Source organism: Chrysochloris asiatica, unplaced genomic scaffold (assembly GCF_000296735.1).
Source record: "Chrysochloris asiatica unplaced genomic scaffold, ChrAsi1.0 scaffold00049, whole genome shotgun sequence".
In the NCBI taxonomy this organism is placed as follows: domain Eukaryota; kingdom Metazoa; phylum Chordata; class Mammalia; order Afrosoricida; family Chrysochloridae; genus Chrysochloris; species Chrysochloris asiatica.
In genome coordinates this window covers 7,274,557-7,287,845 of record NW_006408567.1, presented here as the reverse complement: position 1 = coordinate 7,287,845, position 13,289 = coordinate 7,274,557, and positions in this window count along the sequence as shown.

Below are 13,289 nucleotides of genomic sequence, written 5' to 3'. Positions count from 1 at the left end.
TCTAATCTGTTCAGCAACATAGAAACACATAACCTCCAGGCCTCTTGCATGAAAAGAAAGACTTTTACTTTTGAACAACTATTTTCTTTTGGAACATCATGGTTTAAAACACTCGTAAGTTATTGGACATCAACTCTCTTAATGTCTGTCTTGGAGTTGTGATGAGGCACTGTGGGTTAATACACTGGATTGCAAGGTCGGTTTGAGCAGCAAGGCCGTTGTTCAAGCTCACCAGCTGCTTCTTGGAAATCCTGTTTACAGGGTTGCTAAGGGTTGGAACTGACACAACACAACAATGTCCATCTTCAGTATGACTTTGGTTGGTAATCCTTGTGACCCAGTTAGGTTCCTGCAATCTGTGTTTTGATGTGGCAAACTCTACTCTTCCAGTTCATAGGTCTGGCTTCACTTGTATGCATCTGTGTTTTTATTGTTGTTGTTGCTTATTTAACAATTAGTGTGTGGATTTTCAAGAGGAACAAACAAATCCATCTCAGAAGACATACAGCCAGAATGCTACTTGGAAGCCAGGATGGTGAGACTTAGTCTTTTGTTCTTTGGATATGTTGTCAGGAGGGTGGGACCAGTATCTGGAGAAGGACATAATGCTTGGTAAAGTGGACGGTCAGTGAAAAGAGGAAGATCCCCAACAAGATGGATTGACACAGTGGCAGCAGCAATGGGCTTAAATAAACATAACAATAGTTAGGAGGATGGCACCGGACCAGGCAGTGTTTCCTTCTGTTATGTCTAGGGTTGCTATGAGTCAGAACCGACACTATGACACCTAACAACACACAACAACAACAAATCGGAGTTTGATACCTAATTGGCAGAATGGGTGCTTCTTTTCCCAATTCATTGCTGTATTTGTATCCAAGGTCTTAGAAAGTTTGTTTTAAAATTTGTTAGAATCATATTTAGTTGAATGTTTGAAATGCATTCATAGAAAGTAATTATTCTAACTCCTGCTGTATGTAGTACTCAAGGTCCCTGAGTGGCACAGTTTGCACTTGAACCTCAGGGTTGGTAGTTCAGACCCACACAGCAGTGCTATGAAGAAAGGTGACCTGTTTCTGGCAAGATTACAGCTCAGAAAACCCCGTGGAGCAATTCTACTCTGTCACACATGGAGTCACCACGAGCTGGAAGTGGATTGATGTCAGTAGGTTTGAGTTTTTGGTTTTCATGAGTAGCATTCAGCAAGAAGTTAATGGGATTCCACTACGGATATGGTTGATGTGGTGTGTTGCGTATAAGAAATCATGGGCAGAGGTGGTCAGTTAGGAACAATGGATTAAGTGTAATGGTAAAACCTAAGGAATTGACAAGAAAGTTTCCCAGGCATATTTTATTAACAGGGGCAAAAGAAAATGTTCAATGCTTTATATGTTTCAGAGATTATAAATCTACTTGAAGTGTTGGGAAAAAAACCTCATAGTGTTCAAAATGAATTCATGTGTGTATAAAACTAAAACCAGACATGTTTGCCAAATTTACTTTCTCTAACATTAAAGACACACTTTCAGAGAGTTAAAACTTCTCATTTTGTCTTCTACTCACTAAGATCATTCTTTGCATTTCTTTCTCTGCATCTTTTTTTTTTTTTTTCCAGTGGGGGGAAAATACCAACTGCCATGTAGTTGATGCTGACTCATGGCGACCCCTTGTATATAAGAGTATAACTTTGCTTTATTGAGTTTTTTTGTTTCTTTTTAATACTTTATTGTGTATTGGGTGAAAGTTTACAAAACAAGTTAGGTTCCTATTTAACAATTTTTATACAATTTGTTCTGTGATACTGGTTCCAATGACAATGTGTCAGCAGTCTCATTATTTCCATTCTGGTTGTTCTGTTTCCATTGATCTAGCTTCCCTTCCCTTCTTTGTCTTACCACTTTTGTTTTTTAGTACATGTTGACAGCTTGGTCTCCTAGAGTTGACTGCTTATGGGAACGCATTAGCTCATGAAATTGGCCCTTTTTATTGTGTACTTCTTAATTTACTTTAGTAATTTTCTGCGAACTTCACCACCTATATTTTCCATTGGTGATTCAAACTCACCAGCCATTCCTCTGTAACCTCATACAGGTTGCCTGTGAGTCAAAACCAACTGAATGGCGCTTAACAGCAACACCTTGTAGAGGGTGATTTCCACTTTGTGCCCTTTCCATCCTGGTAACCATGAAATAACATTGCTTTGTGCGTGTATACCCATTTTTTACTTTTTATAATAATGAGACCATATATTTGTCCTTTTGTAATTGACTTAGCACAATGTCCTCCAGATTAATCTGTCATGCTTCCCAGACTCATTATTCTTTATAGTTGCATAGTATTCCATTGTGTATATTCCACTGTTTGTTTTATCCATTCATCCATTGATGGGCACATAGGTTAATTCTTTTTGTCATTGGTGAGTTACACTGCAGTCAACATTAGGTATGCATTTGTTTATTTGTGTCACTGCTCTTCTACCCTCAGATGTTGTTGTTAAGTGCCATTGAGTCAGTTTGGAGTAACAGTGACATGTATAGGGTTTCTGAGGGAGTGGCTGGTGAGCTTGAACCACTCACCTTGCTGTTCAAACCCATCTTGCAGTCCAGCACATTAGCCCACAGTGCCACAGGACTCTATTCCAGAAATGTTAAAACTGCTTTGATTCCTTCTTTCTTCCCATGATGAGCTCTCAGGACCTAGGTGCACAGGGCACATTAGCATGTAGCTGTTACGTGCTATTCTGTCAGTTCTGATTCATAGCGACCCTGTATAGGGCTTCCAAGGAGCAGCTGGTGGGCTTGAACAGCCTACCTTACAGTTGGCAGTCCATTGCTTATCTTAAAGCACCACACCAGGAGCCTGCATTCGCATGGAACTGAATGATTAATTATGGAGATTTTCCCAGAAACTTGCATAGTTGTTTCTTTCTGTCTTTCAGTTTCTGAATTCATCATTCATTTATTTAACAAATAATTATTGAGCACCTGCTTTGCATCAGCTTCAGGTGCTGGAGATACAATAGAGAATAAGACCAGGAAGATTCCCTGCCCTCATGTAACTGACCTTGTTGAGGCAGAAGATAGGTTTATGCATGCAACATGCTGGAAGGTGGCAGTGGAGGTACCGTGGTAGAATTGTGTATCACCTTCCAGGCAGGAGACCTGGGTTTGATTACTGGTCAGTGTGCTTCATGTGTAGCTACTACCTGTTTGTCAGTAGAGGCTTGTGTTTTGTTTTGTTTTTCCATGTTATGCGGTGGCTTGCAGCTTCTTTGTTATTCTTCAAGGTAGCATAATATTCCATTGTGTGTATGTACCACAATTGGTTATTCATTCTTCAGTTGATGGGCACTTTGGCTGTCTCCATCATTTTGCTATTGTAAATAGTGCTGCTATGAACATGGGTGTGCATATAACCTACTCATGTTATGGCTCGTATTTCTTGTGGGTAAATACCAAGTAGAGGAATTGCTGGATCATAAGGCATTTCTATTTCCAATCTGAGAAAGCGAGGCTTGTGTTTTGCTATGATACTGTACAGGTTTCAGTGAGTCTTTACTCTTAAATGGACTAGGAAGAAAGACTGGTAATCTATGTCTGATAATCAGCCATTGGAAATCCTGCGAATCACAAAGGTCCAATCTGCAAGGGATCACATGGGAATGGTGTAGACCAGGCAGTATTCCTTTGCATTGTGTATAGATTCACTATGAGTTGGGTTCAACTTGATGGCAGGTAACACCCACAACATGCTGCCAGGTGGTACTTATTTGAACCACAGAAGGGAGCTATGCAGTGTTGGGAGGTTGAACTTTTACATGGAGGTTACGTGACATTGGGTTAAAAATGCCAGAGAGTTGAGGTAGAGAACCCTCTGGCAACAGATGGGGGAAATCAAGGTAGAGGACAGAGAGTCACACCTGCTATACTGGAAGACCAGCATAGACACCATCAGTGGAGAGAACAGGGAGAGCTTGAGGGGTGCTCAGGAGAGGCTCTGGAAGGACTTTTTTTTGAGATGGGAAGCTTTTAGGATGGGTGCCATGATCTGTTTTAGGTTTTAATAGGATTATTCTGACTGCTGTGTTGAGAGTAGGCAAAACCGTTTCCTCATTTTGGTGATTGTATATAAATCATTGTGCCGAGCTTTTTTATTGCACATACTGTCCAGATCCCATTGGTGCTATTGGGTCTTTATTAGTAAGTCTTTTCAACTTCGGTTGGTGAGAAAGGGGACTTTAATAATGCAAGTTTATTTTAGTGGATGAGCTTTATGATGAATTCAAGAGTTCCTAAAAAGTGTCCATTAGTGAGGATTCTCTGCAGCACAGTGTTTAATTTACCTGCAAGGCAAAAAAAAAAAAAAAAAATCCTCCTGCCTGGTGTGGCACTGTAGGATAAATGCTGTTGTTGTTGTTAAGTACCGTGGAGTTGGTTCCGACTCATAGTGACCCTGCACAGGGTTTCCGAGGCTGTAAATAAATCTTTACGGGAGCAGAAAGCCTTATCTTTCCCACGGAACAGCTGGTAGTTTTGAACTGCTGACCTTGAGGTTAGCTGGTAGTTTTGAACTGCCGACCTTGAGGTTAGCAGCCCGATTTGTAACCACTACACTATACTGGATGGTTAATCACAAGATCGGCAGTTCAAAACCCCAGCCGTTCCTTGGAAACACTATGTAGAGTTTCTGAGTCAGAACTGACTCAACGGCACTTAACAACAACTGGCTGTATTTTGCCTCTTGGAGCCCTTGTCTTGCCTATGAACAGATAAAAGGCTGGTTACACTGATCATTTCTCTTTATGGTTCAGGCTAGTTATTGTTAAGTGCCTTCATATAGCTTCGGACTCATAGCGAGTTTGTATAGGGTTTCTGAGGAGTGGCTGGTGAGTTTAAACCACTGACCTTGCAGTTCAGATTGACCTTGCGGTCCAGTGAATTATCCCACAGGACCACATCAGGACTAGTTAATAGCAGGTGCTGTTAATCCTGAGAAAAATGAACCATTTCTCATAAGTTTTAGCAAACCTGTTACCATCAAGTTGAATTTGACTCACCGATCCTATAGTACAGAGTAGAACAGCTCCATAGGGTGTCATATCTTTTGCCTGTGGAACAGCTGGTGGGTTCAAACCACCAACATTTTGGTTGGCAGCTAAATTCTTAACTGCTGTACCACCAGGGCTCTTTCCAAATTGTGGCATGAATACATCTGGCAGATCTCTGAGCCTTTCAAAGATCCAAACCTGGATTTTTTTGGCAGTTGACCCTGGTTAGCCCATTTTAAGTGGCATGTGGTAAGAATGTCCACAGATGTTAGTTAACCAGTGTACTTTGAACAAAGTAATAACAACTTTCACATCTGGTGTCCTTTTCATCTAGGGATCTTCAGACCTCAAGCGCACATTAATTAAACCTCACATCACTGCAAGGTAGGGAAGGGATGGAGGGCTTTATTCTTTAATCACCACTGCAGAGTGTTCCCAAGCAGAGCCTTTGGGCCCTGCACTGTAGCAAGCCTTTTGCATTTCCTTCTGTTTCTTTCATCTAGCATCTTGAGTGCCTCCCAAGCACTACCTGGTAGAGGCGCATTATCCTGCACATCTGCAGGGGATAGGGAAATAGTCTAGAGTGCTAGTAGATATTCAATAAGGCGGCAGTCTCTAGCTGTGAATGTCCAACTTCTGGTCCCACTTTAGTTACAGACCAACCCTTAGTTACATACAGACCAATCCCCATAAAACTGTAGTTACAACCCTTAGTTACAGACCAATCCCCATAAAACCTACTGTGCTAAAAATCATAGGTACGTACAGTCTAATGGATTGTAATAGCAGACACTCCTTGTTATGTACATCTAACATTATTATTAATTATTATTATTATTATTGTTATTTGTTGTTGCTGTGAAGTGCCTTCAAGACCGTAAGAACTCTATGTAGTTTTTCCGAGGAGCAGCTGGCGGGTTTGAACTGCCCATCTTGTGATTAGCTGTCCAGTGCTTGTCCTACAGCAGTACACCAGGACTCCAAATATTATTATCATTACTACTGTATTATTATGTTAAAGGTATTTCAGTATATCTGGAAATGTTTCTTTAATTTTTTTAGATATAGAAAAGTCCACTGTCTATTAAGACAAACATTTGACTAAACTGATGGAAGATTATAGATAGTACTTACTGGTTTCGACTTCATACAAATTCTGCTTGAAGACCTGAGGGTGGGACTCATTCATTATCTGTGGACTGCCTGTATAGTCGCTTCAGAGAGCTTCTGTTTTTCTAGTTAGTGGGTTTGTTGTTGTTTTTAAGTGCCTTCGAGTCAATTCCAACTCATAGGGTTTCCAAGGAGCAGCTGGTGAGCTTGAACCGCTGATCTGGTTGTTCAAACCAACCTTTCAGTCCAATGCATTAACACACAGCACCACATTTGGAGGCTCACAGGGTACCAGGGGAAGGAGTGGTAGAAATCTCCTGGGAAGGCATTTGGTGTTTTGTTTGTTTTTTCTATCCTTTTGGTTTTGTATGCAGATAGGTAGGAAATTGTGTTTAAACTTCCTGTACCTTTCAAGGATCCAAGGTCATCATGGGTAATTTTCAGGGGTGGGGGGGTGCCTGGAACGTTCTCTTTACCTTAAGTCTCTCCCTCTGGAAAGTCCCCTGACTATGCTGGGACAGCAGAAAGACTGCTGAGGGAAAAGGGCAGCTGCCTAGGTTCATTCCTACAAGCTCGAAGGACCTGCCCCTCCAGCTGCATGACTAGTCAGTGGGACGCTCTGGTTGACACCACAGGCCCTGGCATGTTCCTGAGCTACAGTTTCCTCAAAACAAAACAAAAAACCTCAACCTGTTAGCATTGTGCTGCAGAGCAGAACTATGCTCCACAGGGGTTTTCTTGGCTGTGATCTGTACAGAAGCAGATATCAGGACTTTCTGAGAAGGCACTGTTGTGTGTCAACCCTCAGGCTTGTTGTTGTTAAGTGCCGCTGAGTCGATTCTGACTCATGGCAACCCTGTGTAGGGTTTCCTAGGAGCCGCTGGTGAGCTTAAACTGCAGACCTTGTGGTTCACACACACTTTGCCGTCTGGTGCACTAACCCACAGCACCACATTAAGATTTAGGTTGGTAGTTAAGTGCAACCCATTTGCACCATGCCAGGAGCCTTATGATTTCCTCAGAGCCTCTAATTCACCATCAGTGACCAAAGCCACTCATTTGTTGTATCACACATATTACTCCTGACTAATGATATTTGGAAGGGAGTCCTGTGGTGCTGTGGTAGGATAAGCAGTGGATTAACTGCAAAGGTGACATTTCCTGCTCCCATAGAGATTTGTAGTGGTTACGAATCGGGCTGCGAACCTTAAGGTCAGCGGTTCAAAACTACCAGCCACTCCGTGTGGGAGAAAGATGAGGCTTTCTACTCCCGTAAAGATTTACAGCCTCGGTAACCCCGTACAGGGTCGCTATGGGTCGGAACCGACTCAGTGGCACTTAACAACAACATAGAGATTTGTAGCATTGAACCCTCTACAGGTTTGCTTTCAATTGGATTCAACTCAGCCTATGGTTTCTGAGGAGTGACTGGAGAGTTTCAACCGCAGACACTGTGGTTAGCAGTCCAATGTTAACCTTGTAGCACCATGCAAGAACTCCTCTATAAAGATTAAATAAAGCAAAACCATCTGCCATCAAGTTGATTCTGACTCATAGGACCCTGTAGCACAGTGTAGAACTGCCCCCATAGAGTTTCCAAGGATATAATCTTTATGGAAGCAGGCTCCACCTGTTTCTTGGATTCAAACTGCTGACCGTTCACTTACTCACTGTGCCACCATAGCTCTGCCCCTGTGATTACATCCTAGGAAAGTCTGTGGGACAAGTCCTGTGAGTTGGAATCGTTATGAGTTGGAGTCAACTTGATGCCACCCAACAACAAACTGTTACATAATTCTGTCTGAATTTTGTTAGTTTGTGGGTGTATCAAAATTCTCAATTTGAATAGTTGACATTCTGGAAGTTGACTATGAGCATTAGAATTCAATACTACCTCTGAAGACCTGGTGTGGAAGCTCTAATTGCCCAAACTCCCATTACATAGAATGTTCTACATACTACTTTACTGACTAGTGACTGGGGCCTAGATGAAAGAAGAGTGAGGAAAATAAAAAACACATGGAAACAATTAGTCCAATAGACTAATGGACCATGTGAACATTGGTCTCTGTACCTCTGAGGCCAGGAGAACTAGATGGTGCCCATCTACAAGTACCAAATGCTCTGAAAGGGATCCCATTAGAAAGTTCTAAATAGAGTGGGAGAAAAAATATGAAACAAAACTCAAAATAATGCAAAGGACCGGATTTACTGATTGGGTAGTGATTGGTGAAACAAGAATAGTCCTTCTTCAGGTCTGGAGCTAACTTACCCTGTGGTTCAATTTTCAGCCAAATAATGTTGTTGTTGTTAAGGTTGATTCCAACCCATAGTGACTCTGTATAGGGTTTCCAAGGAGCAGCTGGTGAGATTGAACCACCAACCTTGCAGTTCAAATGACTTTGCTGACGCATTAGCCCACTGCACCATACCAGGACTCTAGCCAAACAAAAAATCGGTATGTAAGAGGAATAGTAACACTAGTGAGGTAGATACACCTGAGATTAATCAAACATTCAAGAGCAAAAGGGCAGCATTTACCCAAGGACAAAGTTTAGAAGGGTTAGGAAAGAAGGAAGACTATAAAGAGGAAACACAGTTGAGGAAGTGGGATAAGTGAAGTTACACCAAAGGGATTGCATTCAATAAGATGAAACAAAACATAAGTGAATGATCAAATGTGAAATTGATCACCTGCAGTGTAAAACTTCACCCAGTTCACAAAACAAAACACTCCTGTTACAGTCCACCCCGCAGCCCTGTCTTTAATCCTGAGTCTGGACACTGATCGAAGAGATCCATCGTCTTTCTGAAATGCTCTCCTGTGCTGGCTCAGTGGTTCTATGTTTGTGTTTGCTGGCCAGGGGGTACATATAAGTAGTAGAACTAGCTGCCAAATAGGCATATGTAGTCTGTCCTGAAACTGGAAAGTAACAGATGAGTGAAGCGTAGTATTTTAAGTGCTGTCAACCCACTTGAAATAAAGAATATCAAGACAGAACTTGCTGGCATTTAAGGTGTTCTTTTCCCTGCCCAAGTTCTGGACCTGATAGAATTAGCAGATAGAGACCAAAAGATCAGCCTTATTACTGAGAAATACAGGAGTGGAGGGTACAGCATATCAGGAACTTTCTAAAATATCCCTAACTGTTTGAATTACATGGACTTAACTACTTATGTAGAGTCCTGGTGTGGATTGACACTGGACTGCTAATCACCAGGTCATCATTGGTGGTTCAAACCCACCAGCCGCTCCTTTGACACCCTGTGCAGGGTAACTATTGAGTTAGAACTGACTTGTCAGCACTGAACAACAACCACCATTTATGGAGAGCCAGCACTAGACAACAACAGTAGGGGCAGCACATTTTACCCCTAGCATAGCTGAATGTATGATCTATAGAAGGCCAGAGTATGTTCTCTTGGGGCCTGGAAGATCATAAAGAGAGGTTGGAAGAGGAGGTAAGCTAAGCATACCCAGTCATTTTCTCAAAGCCACTGGTCAAGTAAGTGACTTCCCTTCCCAGAGGAAATGGAGAGGCCAGGAAGTTTTCTACAGAAGCATGTTGTTGTTAAGTGCCGTCGAGTCGGTTCCGACCCATAGCGACCCTGAACGGGGTATCCAAGGCTGTAAATCTTTACAGGAGCAGAAAGCCTCCTCTTTCTCCCGCAGAGCGGCTGGTAGTTTCGAACTGCTGACCTTGCAGTTTGCAGCCCGATTCGTAACCACTACACATCTTTCTTAGTTCAGAAACAATTGTTAAACACCTTTGACCTGATGAATAGGAAGAACCATTTGGAGACTTGCATAGTTTTCAGTGAGAGGATTGTCTCCTAACCACTTTTGTGTTCTAGTGGAGTTTTCAGTAGAAACGTGATTGTCCTTGTTAGCTGCTGTGCTAACTCCGTGCAGCATAGATCATCCCTATGATCAGTTGCAGACTGGACCATTGGGACTCATACGGCTTTCTTTGGCTGATTTTCAGAAGTGTAGGTCTCCAGACCTTTCTTCCTCGTCCATCTCAGTATGGAAGTTCCGCTGAAATCAATTCAACTGTGTAGCAGTATGCACATCTCCACTGACAGACGGGCTGTGGCTGGGCATGAGGTGCATTGATTGTACATGGAAAGTGAAAAGTTTACCACGGAAACACCACTGCCCCCATTGCTTTTTTGTTAGCACCCCCCTCCATAAAATGCCCTCCTTTGTGTGAAAAATGGATATCCATTTTCATCTAACTGTGGCTACATTGTTAAAATTGGTGTGAAGCCTTTTGTTGAGATAATTTAGATGTTCTTAGGAGCAAGCAATGATAAAGCAAGAGAACTTTTGTTTAAAAGTTATCACTCTAAGCATTTTCTCAGTTTCTCTGTGGGAGGCAAGAAAGAAGTTAACAGTCTTTAATTTTGCAGATTTCAGAATCATATCATTAATATTATAACACTGTAAAGGACATCAGGAACCCTCAAGGTCAGCAGTTCGAAGCTATCAGTGGTTCTGTGGGAGAAAGATGAGGCATTCTGCTCCTGTAAAGATTTACAGCCTCGGAAACCCTGTACAGGGTTGCTATGAGTCAGAACTGGCTCCATGGCACATCACCACCACCACCTCCCTTTTCCAGTGTAACTCCCAGAATCTTAGTACACTTTGTCACGTTGTTGTAGTCACTCTCTTTCTAGAATAAATGAATAAATGCTCTTCACATACTACCATGTTGCTACTCTCCACTTGGTGATAGGATTGCATGACTATATAGCTGAGGCTATCCCCTATTGTGGCATGCTGATTTTATTTATATGAAAGCCACCAGCCAGGAGAAGCTTATATGTGCTTTTGTTCCCAGGTTTGGGAAATGAATCAATGAATGAACAAACTAATAATTTTGTGTAACGGGGGTTCCCATTTGTTTTAAAAGCTGGTAAGAGCCATGGAGCTTCTCCTTAAACAAATGATGAAATGCCCATGCACCTAGTTGTGTATTAAATTTCAGAAGGTTCAAAGTCCTTTGAAGGTCCTCCCAGGAAAAATACAAAAATGCTGAAGTTAGCAATTTATAAGACCCCAACCTTTAAAAAGACCTGGGTTTTAAAAGTACAAATTGCTCCATGTGCAAAACTGTCACTTCCATCTTGTTAGCTGCCACTGAGTTGGTTTCATCTCATGGCAAACCCACCTGTGATCAGGCAGAACTGTGTTCCATATAATTTTTGAAGATGTGACCTTTTGAAAGCAGATCACCAGACCTGTCTTCGGTGGTGCCTCTGCAACACAGCCAGCCTTTTGGTTCCTTGCTTTAACCCTCTGTGACACCCCGGCGCATCTAGGGCAGTGGTTTTTCAAACTGATTATTGAGGCCCTATTCAGCACTGGGCTGTGAACCATAAGGTTGGCAATTCAAACTCACCAACGGCTCCTTGGAAACCCTATACAGGATTGCTATGAGTCAGAACCGACTTGATGGCACGTAACAACATCAGGTTGAAATCATTTCTCTGGATTGAAGTACGGTTCGAAGAGTCTGGTAGCCACAGTAACATTTTTATTATATTATCTAATAAAAATCTAAGCCAAATCTGTTACCATTGAGTTGATTCTGATTCATAGTGAGCCTGTAGGACAGAGTAGAACTGCCCCGTAGGTTTCTAAGGCTATTACAGAAACAGACTGCCTCATCTTTCTGCCTCCAAGGGGTAGGTGGGTTTGAACTGTCAACCTTGCGGTTAGCATCATAGTACTTTAACCACTGTGCCATCGGGACTCCTTCTCATTTTGCATCCTATTCCAAATCATCACCCATAGTTCTTCTCTGGGTACCTCTATGCTAATAAACTGAAATCTCACTGTTACAGGTCCTCTTGGTTTTCTTTAATATTCAAACATTTTTTTCTTCATAAGCTACCATACCACAACCATTTTACTACCTTTGAGGCTACTTTTTCTTAGCCTCAGTTTCTTCATCTGTAAAATGGCTTTGACAATAATGATTGCTTAGCTCTTGGGGTTGTTGCAAGGTTCGCAGGTGCTCTTCACTGCTAACACAAAGGGTGATGGTGGTTTAAACCCACCCAGTGGTACCATGGAAGAAAAGGGCTGGCGATCTGCTTCCATTAAGATTATGCCATTAAACCCTCTAGAGCATTTTTGCCCAGTAACACATGAGTTCGCCAGGAATCAGAATCAATTTGATGCTAAACAAGAGGTTTGATGGGAAGTTTAAACAGGGCTACCTTGTCTGTCAGTTTGTCATACTGTAACCGCCACTCGTCTGTCAGTTTGTCATACTGTGGTGGCATGTGGGGTGCTGTGATTCTGGAAGCTATGCCACTGGTATTTTAAATACCAGCAGGGTCATCCATGGTGGACAGGTTTCAGATGAGCTACCAGACAAAGACAGACTAAGAAGGAGTGACGAACTACTTCCGAACATTAAGTCAATGAAAACCTTATGAATAGTAGAGAAACACTGTCAGATATAGTGCCTGAAAATGAACCCATTAGGTTGGAAGGTACTTAAAATGTGAATGGAGTAAAGCTTATGGGAGTAAAGCCCATGGGACCTTCATTTGCTGATGGGGCACACAACTCAAAATGAAGAGAAACAGGTGTAAAGATCCATTGAAAATTGGAACATGGAATCTACGAAGTGTGAATCTGGGAAAATTGGAAGTTGTCAAAAATGAAATGGAACGCATAAACATTGATATCTTAGGCATTGTGAGCTGAAATGGATTGGTATTGGCCATTTTGAATCTGACAACCACATGGTTTACTATTCCGGGAATGACTAATTGAGTAGGACTGGTGTTGCATTCATTGTCTAAAAGAACATACCAGATCAGTCATGACGTGCAATGCTGTCTGTGATAGGATAATATCCATGCACCTACAGGGAAGATCAGTTAATACCATTATTATGCATATTTACACACCAACCACTAAAGCCAGTGAGGATGAAATAGAAGATGTCTACCAACTTCTTCAATCTGAAATTGATCAAACATGCAATCAAGGTGTATTTATTACTACTGGTGATTGGAATGTAAAGGTTGGGAGCAAAGAGGAAGGATCAGTCATTGGGAAATATGGCCTTAGTGATAGAAATGATGCTGGAGATTGCATGATAGAATTCTG